This window comes from Oryzias latipes, chromosome 17 (assembly GCF_053564925.1).
Source record: "Oryzias latipes strain Hd-rR chromosome 17, Olatipes_Hd-rR_3.1".
Taxonomy (NCBI): domain Eukaryota; kingdom Metazoa; phylum Chordata; class Actinopteri; order Beloniformes; family Adrianichthyidae; genus Oryzias; species Oryzias latipes.
The window spans coordinates 13,183,699-13,198,972 of NC_136253.1; the positions used below are offsets into that span (position 1 = coordinate 13,183,699).

Genomic DNA, 15,274 nt, shown 5'->3' on the forward strand with positions numbered 1-15,274 from the left:
GGACTAACGGGGTGTTTACGCCTGAATTCTCCCCCACCGCCCACTAAAATAAAAGCTCGGCCGCACTCTCTCCATCCAGCAGCACCCTAAGGGTTGACCTACTCCCATGAGAGTTTCTTTTATTTTTGTTTTAAGAATTTTTATACAATTCTTTTATTCTTTTCGGTGCTGAGGACCCAGTTGTGTCAGTCCTGAGTTCTAGGTGGAGGCTTTGGCCCGGTTTGGAGTGACGTGTCCTTGGGTGAAGGGTTCACGAGTGTGTGTGGTCTGCATTATGTAAGTGGGGTGAAATGTTATTTTGTTGTCTGGGAGCCTCCCCCTCCCCTAACTCTTCTGGTCTTCAGCGGACTGAATCTGTTTCTTTTTTGTTTTGTTTTTGTGTGTGTGTATTTTTAACGGGTCTATTTTTAATTGGTTTTAACGTTTTGTAATAAAATAATTTTAACTTTGGTACCTCCATCTCCTGCCTTTTGTGTGCATTTGCCAAAAAAATTCCCTTGGACCATACTTTCTAGCTAATCTTTATGGTTCTTTCTTTATCTTTAAATGTCGGTCATTTTAAGATTGTAGCAAAGCGCAAGGCAATTTTCTTTACTGCAAGGCAATACAAGTCAACGTTAACTGTGTTTTCTTTCAAAAAACATACAGTACTGTAGAAGATTTTGATGTTTGGAAATCTCAGTGGGGCAGTGGAAACATTTATTTATCTCATGGAAGTCCTTGTTCAGCAGGAGTGGCAATTTTCGTACATAATTTTGATGGTAAAATTATTGATCATAAAAATGACCCAAAATGGATAATGGTTAACATTGAGGTGGACGACACTAAATATATTCTTATTAACGTTTATGGTTTTAATAAAAGGACAAAAAAACAGATTGTTTACAAACATGAATCATATGCTTAACTGGAAACAGACGTATGCAACTGACAAGGTTATTGTTGCAGATGATTTCAATGTAGTACCACATGAAAACCAGGACAGATATCCAACTCAACACAACTCTCCTCGTTTCAATAAAATCATTTCTGAATTTTTTTAGCTCTCTAGACCTTATCGATATTTGGTGTAGAAAAAATCCAAATAAGCTCCAAAACACCTGGAATAACTCTCAACACTCTCAACGCTCAAGAATAGATTACTGGTTAGTAACAAGTAATCTAGCATCTTCAACCTTGAACTGTAATATCTCCCACTCTCCTTTCATGTCCATTGTGCTATCACTCTGGCCCTTTCCCCTGAAAAAAAATCAACCAAAAACTGGAACATCCCACTGGAACCTCAATAACCTTTTAAATAACACAAACTTTTGTAAAATGATAGAATCGCTTATTTTTTAAATAAAATAAATACCATACCTGTATCCTACTAACAGATGGGAGTGGTTAAAAATTAATATTAGAAAAACTGTGATTTTAGAAGGAAAAGTTTTGGCTAGAAACAAAAGTCAAGAACAGACTGAAATAATTTCCACATTCCATATGTAATTGATATCAACATCAAAGAGGAGACTGTCATTGAAATTAACAAACTGCAATCTCAATTAGATGAACTCTATACTGAAAAAGCCAAAGGAGCATTTATTCATTCGGAGGCAAAGTGGATTGAAGATGGGGGAAAAAATTCGACTTACTTTTTTAACTTTGAAAAAAGTAGACAAAGGAAAAAATCTATCGCTAAGTTACAGTTTGAAAACTCTCTAGTGGAGGACCAAAACAATATTAGGGATTATATCACTAACTTCTATAAAAACCTTTACACTACTCAATATTCAAGTCAAAACACACTTTTGTTTGAAAGGTTCATTTATGATAAAGCCCCTAAAATAGACAAGACATTCAGATATATCACGGAATCTGAACTTACTATAGATGAGCTTGATCCAGCTGTTTCCCAGATGACCAGTGGTAAGTCACCAGGACCTGATGGAATTACAGCTGAGTTCTATAAACACTTTTGGAATGACATCAGAGAAATGTTGTTTGAGGCATTCAATGAATGCATTGACAAACAAATGTTATCACCTATAATGAAAAGAGGCATTATTTCCGTTTTACCCAAACCAGGCAAAGATGTGTTATTAATTGATAATTGGAAACCAATCACACTTCTTTGTTGTGATTATAAAATATTAGCACATGTCTATGCTAACAGACTGAAATCAGGAATAGCTCAGATCATAGACGAATCACAATCAGCCTTTACTAAGGGGCGACATATTCATCACCAAACTCGCTTAATCTTAGATTTATTAGATTATAACCAAATTATTTCTCAGGAAAGTCTTATACTCTTGTTTGATTTTTTTAAGGCCTTCGACTCATTAGAACACGTCTTTTTTTTCAATGCCATGGAAACCTTTGGCTTTGAATCAAAATGTTGTAACATAATAAAAATGTTTTACAAAGACATAAATAGCAACATTGCACTTAACCAAGGTTTCTCACCCAGTTTTCCTGTAAATAGAGGTGGTCGCCAAGGATGTCTAATTAGCCCGCTGTTGTTCATAATTTCAGTGGAATAAATATGTAAGGATTCAGTGGTTTTGTTCTTGGTCATGTTTTTGGTTTTCTTTGTCAGTCACTCCACCTTCAGGTTCATGATCCACAGCTGTCTTCAGTTCAGTTTATCGCCCTCAGCCTATTTAAGTGTCTTGGTTTCTGTTCTTCCTTGTCAGGTCATCTGCTCTGTTGTGTGACAGTTTTGTTTCTCCTCATCGTTTGTCATGTTTCAGTTTGCTAATAAAATGTTTTATTTAAAAGTTTTAGAATGACAAATTGTAGCGTTTAGAATGAAATGGTTAAAAGACTGTATTTCCCAGCCTCATTCTATGTGGTATCATATCCCAAACAAACTTTTTGAGAAGGTCGGGGGACTGGAGTTTTTGTTGAAATGTGATTATATTACAACAAAAATACCAATGAAACTATCAAACTTTTACAAGCAAGCCTTAGAATTTGGGAAGATGCTTTCCACCCATAACTTCTCCCCTCAGAATACTGTTTTATGGAACAACAGATTTATAACTGTAAACAAGAAATCCTTGTTTATGTCTGAATGGTATGATAATGGTGTGTGTGTTTGTCATGACTTGATGCATACTGATGGAAGGCTGTTATCATACAATGAGTTTGTAACTAAATACAAAATTAAGGATTGTAGTAACTGTTATAACAAAGTCTGTAAAGCAATTCCCTGTAGGAATTTACCCTGTTGGAGACTTTTTACATAAAAGATTCAATTTTCAATCGGAACCATGCATATTCTGTTCATCTGAAACTGAAACATTAGAACATCTCTTTTACAGTTGCAACCAAATAAAAATATTTTGGACTGATATTCAGAATTGGTTGTTACTCAAAGTTTTAAATATTCTCTTTTTTTCTTTACCTGATGCAGTTTTTTTCTTTATTAAAAAATCTGGACCCAGGAATTTGTGATGTCATTTATGTTGTTATTATTTTATGCAAACATTTCATTCATTTATGTAAATGGAAAAATACATGCCCTTTGTTTAGTATTTTTTTTAATTATTTTTCTGATTATTATAAGTGTCTTAAATGCATTCCAAACAAAAACAAGAAAACTACAGAAATTTATCAAAATATATCAAAAGTATTGTTATTTTGAATTGTTTTTTGCCTTGCCTTTGCCTTTTATTTAAGTTTTGTTTTGTATATAAAATATATGCGCATTTATAACATTTGTTCACCCTAACTTGGTTTGCATATGAAAATAAAATAAAAAAAGAGGTACACTCAGGAATTATTACTATTATTGTTTTTTGGTCTTATATGTGTGTTTGATATTAAAAATTGTTTCTTTATTGTGCAAGTGATTGTGAATTTCTGTAAATTGAAAAATGTGCAATAAAGTTTATTGGGAAAAAACAGTAACGTTTCAAATAACTTCAGTTGTTGTCTATTTTTAGATTTTCTTTCTTCTGGTTCATGATTTTTTGTTTTTATCCTCTCCATCTTCCCCTCTTTACCCTCTCTCCTCTACCCATGATTAGAGACAATGGAAGTGATGATTCATTTAAAGCTCTGAATTCAGAATCCTCATGAAGAAATAAAATATGAATACAATTTTGGGATTTGTGATTCTATATTTACTGAAACCAATGTCTAAAACAGAAAACAGGAGAATATTTGTCAGAATCCGAAACACAAAAATGATGTTTGTGTATTTCTTTTGTGTTTGTTTTCAATTGTGTAGCCAGAGTTCAGGGTGTGAAGGCTGCAGAGCACAAACACACACATCTGCAGGCAGTTTGATTGTCTGTCAGCAGCATTTCCTGTAATCCAAACCACTGAGAGCAGATTCATATCTGCTGCTGTTCACTCATCAACCTCCCTCCTCTCTGCTCTCTGTCTTTATTCTGCTGCATGGAAACTTTTGATTTGTTGATGTTCTTGAAAGAATCACAAACTTACAGTTTGTATTCCTTCCACTGTCCAAAAACATGCTTCATAGGTTAATTTGTGGCTCTAAATTACACCTAGGTGTGACTGTGAGTGTGGTTGTGTTGCCCTTCACCCAACATTAATTGGGGTAGGATCCAGCAAACTCCCGACCCCACAAAGGGTCAAACAAGATCTTCAGTTCAGTGAGTTTGTGAGTCTGTGTGAGATGGAGGTGAAACATGTGAACCTGGCTGTGGTTTCCTGCTCTCTTTCTGTCACAAACACTAACATCTGTTCATCTGCAGGTTCTAAACTACAAATTCACTACATGTTTACTGATAAATCTGTGATTAATAAAGAATGATTCTGATCTGATAACACAAGGAACTAAACAGCCATGTGGGGGCGCCCTTGAGTTGTTTTAAAGCAAAAGTAGCTGTCTGTTCTTCATGTTACTCTTTACAGTTGTTACTATTTAGTTAAATAGATATTTCAGTTAATTTTTACAGTTCCAAATTATTATACAAATAAAATTTTTCTATGATTTCACCAAAAACAAAATACAATAACTAATCAGCATAATTTTCATGTCACTATAACCAGCATAACATTGTGTAGATTGTAAAGAACTGAAAATGGTAATTTGTTGAATTTTCTGTCTTAGGAGGTCAAATTTATTCATTCATTCATTTTCTGTTCCGCTTTTCCCTTTCGGGGTCACGGGGCTGCTGGAGCCTATCCCCCCCACTTGTTGGCGAGGGCAGCGGACATCCTGGACAGGTCGCCAGTGTGTCGCAGAGGCCAGATTTACTTAAATCAAAAACCATTCCTATCAAAAACTTCTTAATTGGTTAAGTTACATTTAAACATAGAACCCCTTATTTTGTAGCAGCTTAATAATTCTTACATCATTGAACTTGTGAGTTTTTGGAGACATTCTGCTTGAATTTCTTTGCAGGATGTCAGAATGGCCTCCCATAGCTGCTGTTTGAATGTGAACTGCCTCCCACCCTCACAGATATGTCTGCTTGAGGATGCTCCAAAGGTTCTCCAGACAGTGTGGGGTTGAGGTCAGGGAGGATGGGGGCGGCACCATCACTTTATCTCCTTCTATGCCCACCACAGGCAATGATGCAGAGGTTTTCCTTGAAGCACCAGAGGCTGCATTGTCATGTTCTAAGACAAGGGTCTTCATGTTCTGCATGTCTGGAACCACTGCAGTCGTTTCTGCTTGTGAGTGTTGTCTATGGGGGGCAAACAGAAAGGGTTACGTATAACTGCAGGCCTCTGGAGTTTCCTACACCTTGAGACACCAGCAGCTTCAAATATGTGCTTGCTGCTTTGTAATAGTATTTTAGCAGCTGCTCTGCTAATCTGATGTATTTGTGTGGCAGAAATATTCCTCATTCTGCCTTAATCTGCACCAACCTGCATGTTCTCTGAATCAGCCACAATTCTCTTAACAGTACAATAATAAAGCTTATGGTTTTGTAAAATATCAAAGCTTTTTATACTTTGTCCAAGACGTTCAACTATTTCACACTTTCCAGCACCGGAGATCCTTCTTCTTTTCAAAATTCTTCTTCCACTTTCGGCGAACAAGTCGCATGGTAAATTTGGCAATGCTTGGCAAGGCTGCAGAGCACAAACACACACATCTGCAGGCAGTTTGATTGTCTGTCAGCAGCATTTCCTGTAATCCAAACCACTGAGAGCAGATTCATATCTGCTGCTGTTCACTCATCAACCTCCCTCCTCTCTGCTCTCTGTCTTTATTCTGCTGCATGGAAACTTTTGATTTGTTGATGTTCTTGAAAGAATCACAAACTTACAGTTAAATGTCTTCAAACACGAAAATTGTTTTTAAGTTTATTGAGAATATTGTTGCAAATAAAATGTAAGAATATGGATCAATGTGTAGAAACAGAAAATGTAAATGAAAAATCAAAAAACTGCAAAGTTCCATCTCTACAACACAGCTGACACAGTTTGATGAAGGATCTACAGCAAGTCATGAAGAACATTTGAGAACTGTGATCAAAGTGATGAATGAGATGAAAGGAGGAGATTTGATGGAGAGAAAAGACCAGCAGAAAAGAGTCATTCAGCATGTCTGGAGTTGGTGGATGCTCCCTTGTTTCTGAGGATCATCAGCAGAGAGAGTCCACAGCAGTACACCAGACTCTTCACTATCAGCACTGAGTACAGCAGGCAGAGCAGCTTCGTGTCATGGAAAATCTTCCTGAAGGATTGAGAAATTTCTGAAACAGAGAAAGAGTCAAATGTTTGGAACTGCAGAGAAAAATGTCAGTCCTCCGTTCTTCTCCTCTCCTTGACAGCATCTCCACAAGAAGCTGAATCTCTGTTGAACACAGTCACCAAGCCTTCATTACCTTCTGTTTGGGCCTCCACTGTGCCCCCCTCATGTTTGATGGAGCAGATGTATTTATAGGAGCTGTCCTGTTGCTGATGAACCAGCAGGATGGAGGCGCTGCGTCCCGACTCTCTGAGATCCAGCTGCTCTTCAGAGGTCAGGTCCTCCAGTGGTCCGTTGTTCTTCTGTCTTTTCCAGGAGAACTGGACCACAGGAGGAAACATGGCTGAGGCCAGACACAGCAGGGAGCTGCTCCCCTCCACATGGACTCTGGATGCTGCTGGGTACACGCTCACCACGGGCTTCACTACGGACTCATCTGAAGTTTGACAGCAGCAACAAGCAGCACAGACACACACTCACACAGTCAACAGCAGCTTCCAGAAGTGCATTCAGTCTGATCCTGGAAACTCCATGAACTCTGATCACTAAACTCCTCATCAATGCAGCACAAAGTTCACTTCACTCACTGGATTCAGCTTCACATCAAACCGTCATCAGGAGACACGACGGCTGCAAATCATTTCTACACTCAGACTAACTCATTTGGAACAAAAAGATCTTTAGAAATTAAACATTAAATCTGTGATTAAAATTATTATATATGCTGAATTTAATCAAATAAATATTTTTTTGAATTCATCTAAAGATTTTCCTTGGTTTTTCTATGATAACATTTATAGTCGACTTTTAAATAAAGCTTTCTTTTTATATTGCAAAAAAAATACATTTTATTACGAAAAACTAAAAACCATTAGTTGATTTGATGAAGTAAAAATACAACTTTGTCTTTTACTCTAAACTTTTTTAGATTTTCGAAAATATTCAAAACAGAAAAATGAGACATAAAACATGTTAAGTTAGTCAAATAAATCCTTTAATTTTATATTAATGACTTTTTAGATTTTTCTAAATTTTTAAAGTCTAAATATTTCAAAAAGAGAGGAATTAACATTTTATAATCAATAATTAATCTCATTTGGTTTATAATGCTAAGTACTTCATTAACACTTAAAGGTAATTATGCAAAGTGCTTTGAATTTTTTCAAATTTTGCCTTTTTACATTACATTAAGTCTAAAATTATCATTTTGATTTAATTTACACTGATTTAAAGTAAAGACTAATTTAACCCTTTTTTTGTGAATCATTATTTACTTTAAAATGATAATTTTCCTCCGTTTTGTTTCCAAACCTGCGTTAAATTCAGTTGAAGCTCAGATCTGATCTTGTTCTCAGAAACCAGCAGATGTTCCAGAATCAGTGAGACCATCAAACTCTAAATATTTGGAACATCACTCAGATTTGCAGAAATCAAGAATCAGTTTAGTTGTTCAGTGAGATTTCAACATGTTTGCAGAAATGATTCAGCTTTTCTTCTGGAACAATGGCTGCTTGATGAATTCTCTGCTAATGATGAACAAACTAACATGTGAAGCTGAAGCAGCAGAAACTGACTTGAAACACATTTTCTACAATCAAACAGCTGAAGGAGCAGAAATGGTTCTTCTTACCCGTTACAAACAGTCCAGTTCCAGATCCAAAGATGGGGTAGTAATAGTAGTAGTAGTAGTAATAGACCCACACTGTGAGAAAGTGTGCTCCAAAAACCTGTGTGCTGTTAAAGTGTCATCTGAGTGAATCAGGATCATATTTCAGCTCCATGATGAGTTTCTCTAATGTTCAGATCAACATGACTGTCTCTGTCTGCAGTGGAGGAACTTGGTGAACTGCTGTGTGAAATGAGAGAAGAAAATGACAAATATTCCTGCAGTTATTAGATGAAAGATTCATGCAGAAAGTGACAGCATGAAAGAGGAAATGTAGAGTTGTGCACGTGTTCAGTTATCCTGAAGTCCATCAGTCTGTTTTCTTCTGCTCCTCCTGAAACCACAGGAACATGAGAGAGCAGCACAGTTCTGCTGGGAGTCCAAACACAGACACATTCAGCATTCAGAGCTCACTTCCACTCTCAGAGTTTCTGTCTCACTTCTGGTCTCTGCTGCTTTCATGCAGTCAAACAGAAGCAGAAAGATCTCTGCTCCTCTGAGAAAACCACACTTTGGGTTTCAATCCCATTCTGTCTGAACAGAACATTTCTCTGAACCAGAGCAGTTTGTGTTTCTGAAACTAGAGAAGCTGATTCAATGAAAACTGCAGATGTAGAGCATGAAGAAGCTCAAATCCACATTCACATTCTGGAAGGATCAGTTCCTAAAAGTCCAGGACAGAGACTCTGGAACATCTAGAAAATGCTTCTTTCTGAAGCTCTGTGATGTCGTTGGTGGAGAGATAGTTAAGTTAAGTTGGGAGAGTTAAAGATGAACAACTCTGGTAAAAACATGGATGGAACAACACAGAAAGACTCTTTAGTGAGAAGCAACACAATTAAAGAGTCAGAGAGATCAATAATGTGTCTCTTCCTCTTTGAGGATGAAGAGTTTCTGGAATGAACAGAAAACTTCAGGAGAGCAGCAGCTGTAGAGATGAACCACTGAGGTTTGGATTTCATGGAGCTGAAACAGCTTAAACTGTTCAAACAGTTGGACTCACATGGATCTACTGAAGAAAAGAGAAGCTTTTTGGATGTTTAGATACAGAGAACCAGGAGTCAGAGAATGTTATGAAGATACAAATGTGTCTAAATGGACAAGCTCTTAGATTTGATGTGAAAACTTTGGCACCAAAAATCTGCATCTGTGTGTAAAAATCTTCTGCTGTAAAGTTTTATACAAACAATTTCAAAACTGAGAAATTACTATTTGCTTGTGTTCCTTTAGAGCGGGGGCCGCATGCAGCTTTTTAGCACTGCCGTAGTGGCTCCATGGAGCATTTTCAAAAAACGTAAAAAGATGGGGGAGAGAAATATATTTTTTGTTTTAATATGGTTTCTGTAGGACAAACATGACACAAACATTTTTAACATTTTCCAATACTGTGAGAATGTATAGAATAAATATTAAATGTCATCCTTTCTGTCAAGGAAGATTTGTGTCATAGCCTGTGACACACGTTTCTATCAGCAGGGGGGCTGTTGTAAAAGAAAAATGGTGGCTGTGTGATGGGCCATGGATCCTAAGGGGGAAAAAGAACAATAACTGAGGAGAACGGAACATCCAACTTTTCTTGGACCGAATCATTTGCATTCATTGCCAATGTGGAAGGATTGCCTGAATGTTTGCTTTGTCAAATAACAAAATGAGTAATGTGGAAAGACATTTCCAGGGAAGGCAGGCTACATTTGTAGCCGAGTATCCAGTTGGGAAAGAGAGGAAAAGTGCGATTGCATTACTTCTGGAAAAATTAGAGGAGCGCAAAATTATATTTAAGAAGTGGATTGCATCTCCAAACTCCACTACTGCTGCAAGTTTTGTTGCAACCCGGGAGATAATAAAGCGTGGAAAACTGTTCACAGATGGTGACTACTTGAAGGATTCTTTCATCAAAATACCAGAACACTTATTTAAAGACTTCAAATACAAAACTGAGATAACACAGAAAATCAAAGACATGCCACTCTCTGCTAAAACAGTGAAGGAAAGGGCAATTAAAATAGCAGGCAACATCACCAATCAGTAAATCAAGGACCTTAATTCAGCGCCAACATACTCAATTGATGTGATGAGTCGTGTGATGTGGTCGATATTGAACAGACTGCAGACTTTTATGCAGGTATGTGAACTCCAAAGGGCAGAAAGAAGAAAGGATCCAATTAATACCACTGAAAGGCCAAACACGGGGGAGGGGGACATGTGAGGCTGTGCTGAAGTATTTAAATGACAATGGAATAAACACCAACCACCTGATTTCAGTGGCTACAGATGGGGCACCCAGCATGAGAGCATCAAAAAGGGGGTTTGTGACTTTGCTACAGAAAGCACTGGATCGAGATCTGCTTACATTCCACCGCATCTTTCATCAAGCAGCACTGTCTGCACAATGTTTGTGCACACAGATGAACCTTGTCATCGAGATGGGGAACAAGATAGTTGCAAAAGCATTGAACCACCGTCAGTTCTGTGCATTGCTTGATGAAGTTGAAAGTTAATATTCTGATCTCCTGCCAAACAACAAAGTCTGATGGCTGTCCAGGGGGGGCGGTTTTTGGGCACTTTGTCGTCTGTTTAGAACACGTGAAAACATTCCTGAAGAGTAAAGACCTGAACTACCCGCAACTGGAGAATACTAAGAGCCTCAAATAACTGCACTTTTTGGTAGATATGACTGTGACAAGCTGAATGAAAGTCTCAGGGGCAGAGAAACATTGCACTGCAAATGCCTGAAGCTGTTTTCATCAGAGCTAGGTTGTGTTTTTGATTCACAACTCTGATGAGGATCGCTGGTTTATCCGTCTCCTTACCCCTGGGGAGCGGGTGGCAGGTCTCGATGGTATTGAGATCCAGGGAAATCCCTTTAGATATGAGAAATGATTCCACTTAGTGTTCCAGAGACTCTCCACCTCTCTCCGTTTCAGAGCTACTAGCAATGCCAGCGCTACTAGCTTTAGCAATGCTAGCTTAAGCTGAATTTAGCTTTGCCCGAGGTTTGATCGGTACTCCAGTAAGAATGGCATTATTCATCCTTACATGTTGTTCCACATCGTCCAGTCTTTTCCCCAGAATGTCGACCCGGTTATCTCATTGCTCATTCCGAGCACGGAGCCTCAGGAATTCTTCCATTAGCACTGACAGCGGAGTTAGCTTCGCGTTAACTTGTTCCATAAAGTGATACAATGTATCTTGGATATCAACAACAGTCTTTTTAAGTTCTTCGTATTCAGGGTTTTTCTTAGGGGCCATGGTCAGCTCCCTTTATTTGGAGAAAATCAACATTTTAAGTTGTTTGAAGATAGTTGTATAGCCGTCGTTAGCCCACACACGTCCGTGTAACCACGAACTAAATATTTCACCATTTATCCAACAGCAGCTAACAGCTTATAAAATACACACCAGAACATATTTGTTCTTTAGAGAATATTTCTTATAGACATGGATAGAACATTCTTCCTTTGTATAAATTATTCATATGTACTGTAAACAAAATTAAAGTATACAGATGTGTTCAGCACACATTTGACCCTCAGTAACTATTTCTGGTATTTTCTCAACTTAAAATTCAGGAGCTTTAATCAGTGTTATCAAATGTTGTCTGTGAAAATCATCATTAAAATAATATAAATGATTTTACTAACATTTTTTCCACTTACTCCCATGATATTTTAAAAAAACAAACATTGAAAAACATGTTTGGCCTTACTTTTTAAGTCCATGTGTCGATCCTTTTCCACAAAAAGCTCTATGATCTGTTGGAAAAGTCTTCCTTATTTTCCTTTATTTTATCTGAGTTTTTCCCTCACAATGGAGAAAGACGCCCTTAAGGGCCGTACACGCCGGGACGAATATCAGCACATGTTATTCGCCAGCATTTTTCAACACGTTTTTTGTGTTCACACCCAAGCGATTTTCGCTCACGATGGGCCGAGTGAACCTGCCAATTCATTCCCTGACATTAGGTGTAAAACAGAAATACCCCTGTACACAAGGTGGCGCTGCGCAACTTTACGCTTCTTAAACTCGCTTTTCACTCAGAAGAAGAGAGCAAGTATTTAGGCGCTTGTCAGAATCATACAAAGAAAACATGAATATTTCAAGCACCAGTAGCTCTAGCTCCAGTTCCAGCGATGAAGAAATTATTGTACTGTTGAATGATGAAAGACGCCGGAAAAGACGCCGATTTTGGGTACATCCCATAGTTACAATAAGAGAAGAACATGGGGAGTTTTATCGACTGGTACAAGAGCTGAAAATGTATCATGAGCGTTTTCAGGGAATATTTTAGAATGTCTGTCAGCGAGTTCGAAAATTTACTTCAACAACTGGCTCCCTCGCTGACGAAAAAACAGACACACTACCGTAAACCAATCGACCCAGAACAGCGTTTGGCTGTGTGTTTACAGTGATATCTTATTCGCCGTTACGTATGTGTGCTCAGCAAGATAGTTTTATGTTTGAGTGCCCCCAAGTTGTGTTCTACTGTAACTTCAGAAGCTCCAGACACGTGTGCAAAAGCGCCATTCTCATTGGTCGTATAGTTTTTGACGCGGTGCGTCAAACCAAAAAAATGAACCCGAGGCGTCTTTTAAAAAATGACGCTTTTACGCGTGGCTTTATTCGCGTCGGTGTGCACACTCACATTGGTGCCCTTTGTTTAGTCACGAGGCGTTAAACGTCGGCGAATATCACGCGCGAAATTCATCCCGGTGTGAACAGGCCTTTACTCTGTTCTGTTTCTGCGCCACCAGTGTATCTACAAAGCAGCTGTCAGCTCACGTCTGCCCCCTGCTGGTGAGGATTTCCTCACCTAAAGCCTTTTCGGCGCCCTTACAGCACTGTTTCAAGCGCTCGTCTCTGTTAACATTGAGTCCTGCCGCCAGACATGAGGCACAGCGCTCCCGAGCCTCACCCGGAGTTCCAGCTCCGTCTGTGATGGCGCAACACTCAACAATTTTAACCTCAGAAACTGTGGAAAACGGGTTGAGTTGACTAAAAATTTATATTTAACACAGATCAGTGGAAAATAATTTTTACTTAATTCACCTTTTTCTATTTTATCACGATTATAACAGGCGAGGCTGTGCCTCACCTGACTCACCTGACAACATGTCACTGCTTGCAGTCCCAAGTCAAGATTAAAATTACATCTTACATGCCCGATGCTGAGAAGGTGACCAGTGATGTTTGAAAACAAAGGTCACATTAAACGGGCAAGAACACAATCCTATCATAGACATATATTCAGTAACAAAGTAGCTGCTTAAATAGTGATTTCTGAATTTTGTCAGTATACATTTGGAATGGCACTTAGGGGTATTATTGTGTTGTGTTGCTCAGGTCTGAGGATAGCTGCGTTGGGTGCGTGTCAACAGAGAAGAGGATGTTGCTGTGTTTTACACTTGTACTGACTTGCTTGGCATTTGCACAGAAATCAAACTTAAACCATATTAATTTGATTTTTTATACTTTACATTTTCAAAAAGCTGCTGTTTTTTTTTTTGTAAACGCAGGCTGCGTTTTATTGCACTCTGTTTAGTAGAGGGGCACGTCATACTTTAGGTCTCTCGTAGACTCCCTAAAGTTTTTCCACGTCTTGACCAGATGCCCCCCCCCCCTACTTTGGTCCTCTTTATCAAATCAGTCACCGGTACCTTCAGTCACATGACCTACTGTCCTTAAAGCAAAAAAAAAACTAACAACACATTTTCTGAATGACATGTTTCTTCTGATGAAATAGGGCTTTATAATATTATGGGAAACAAATGATTTTGAAACAGAATTTATCACAATGTCAATTCCTTAATTAAGTGAGCGACCTTGGGAGCATTTCAAGGCAGGCAACTCAGGCAGGCGTTTACTTCGGTTACTCCCCTAGGGCGGTTCAGTCAATCAACTCACCTGTTCAGCGTCCTATTTAAGTCCAGGTGTGTAAGATGTTCATCCTTTACTGCAGCACTGTGTTCTACGCCGGATCTCCATACTCGCTGTTCTCCTTCTCATTTCATTGCCTTCTTATGGTGTTAAGATTCCATGCAGGTTCCATATTTCACTGTCGATTCTCTGTTGGATGTTTGTTCTTTAAAAGCACCTTTATTCCCTTTTTCTCAAGCATTCTAAAACTGATCAGTTTCTAAGTTATTTGTATATTCATTGCCAAGACCAGTACTGCTTTTGTCTTTATCTATGCATCGCTTCCTGAGCCTGTGCCCCCCTACTCCCCGGTCAGCACTTCCGTTTCTGGCTGATGATGTAAAACCTTTGACAGAGTTGGCTGGCTCCAACTTCCACAGTCTCTGCTCGTCCTGCAGCTTCCCTGCAGATCGTTGCCCCTGCACTCCTTGAACTGGAGCCGCAACGACGACTACACTTCAAAGTGATGGGGCGGTGGACCTCCTCCGCGTTCCAAAGAGACTTCAGACTTAAATCAACCAATATGTTAGCAGCAGAATGGAATACAATTTCTTGGATTATGGATGTTTGATTACTATATTTGGCAGGTGCAAGCCACAGATTTCGGATCTTCTTAAGCTCGTATTATTATTTACCAGCTGAAAGCATCGAAATCATGGCCGTTAAGTCATTTGTAGTACTTCAAATGGAAGCTTCGTATTTGTGGATGTTACTTAAGCTGTATCATTATGCCAGTGGAAAGATTCATCATTCATCAGATCATCAGATTTGGATGTTAAGCTTCGTGTCGTTTTACAGGTTTTTTCATGGCGGTTTCAATTTATAGTTCCCTACAGCAACTTTGCAGACATTGGCTCCACGTTCAATTTGCCTGCCTTTTTTTCTCTTCTATCTAGACAGTGTGTTCCCTTCGTGGCAATGGACTCAAATGGGGGCGGCCCAATGGTCAATGGTGCCGGGTCACACATAGCAGTCATACTTGTAAGTTTGAATATGGAATGCCTCTGAAACACACTTCACTTCACTTTAAG

General features: G+C 38.6%; 1 long non-coding RNA gene across 1 annotated transcript; it reads right to left on the reverse strand.

Moving 5' to 3' along the window:
• Nucleotides 1-6,247: 6,247 nt before the first annotated feature.
• On the reverse strand, nucleotides 6,248-7,100 carry LOC144986698 (uncharacterized). Its single transcript, XR_013650552.1, has 2 exons — nucleotides 6,801-7,100; nucleotides 6,248-6,668 (listed from the first exon to the last, which is right to left on the reverse strand). It is a non-coding gene; the product is annotated as an uncharacterized LOC144986698 (long non-coding RNA).
• Nucleotides 7,101-15,274: the final 8,174 nt, after the last annotated feature.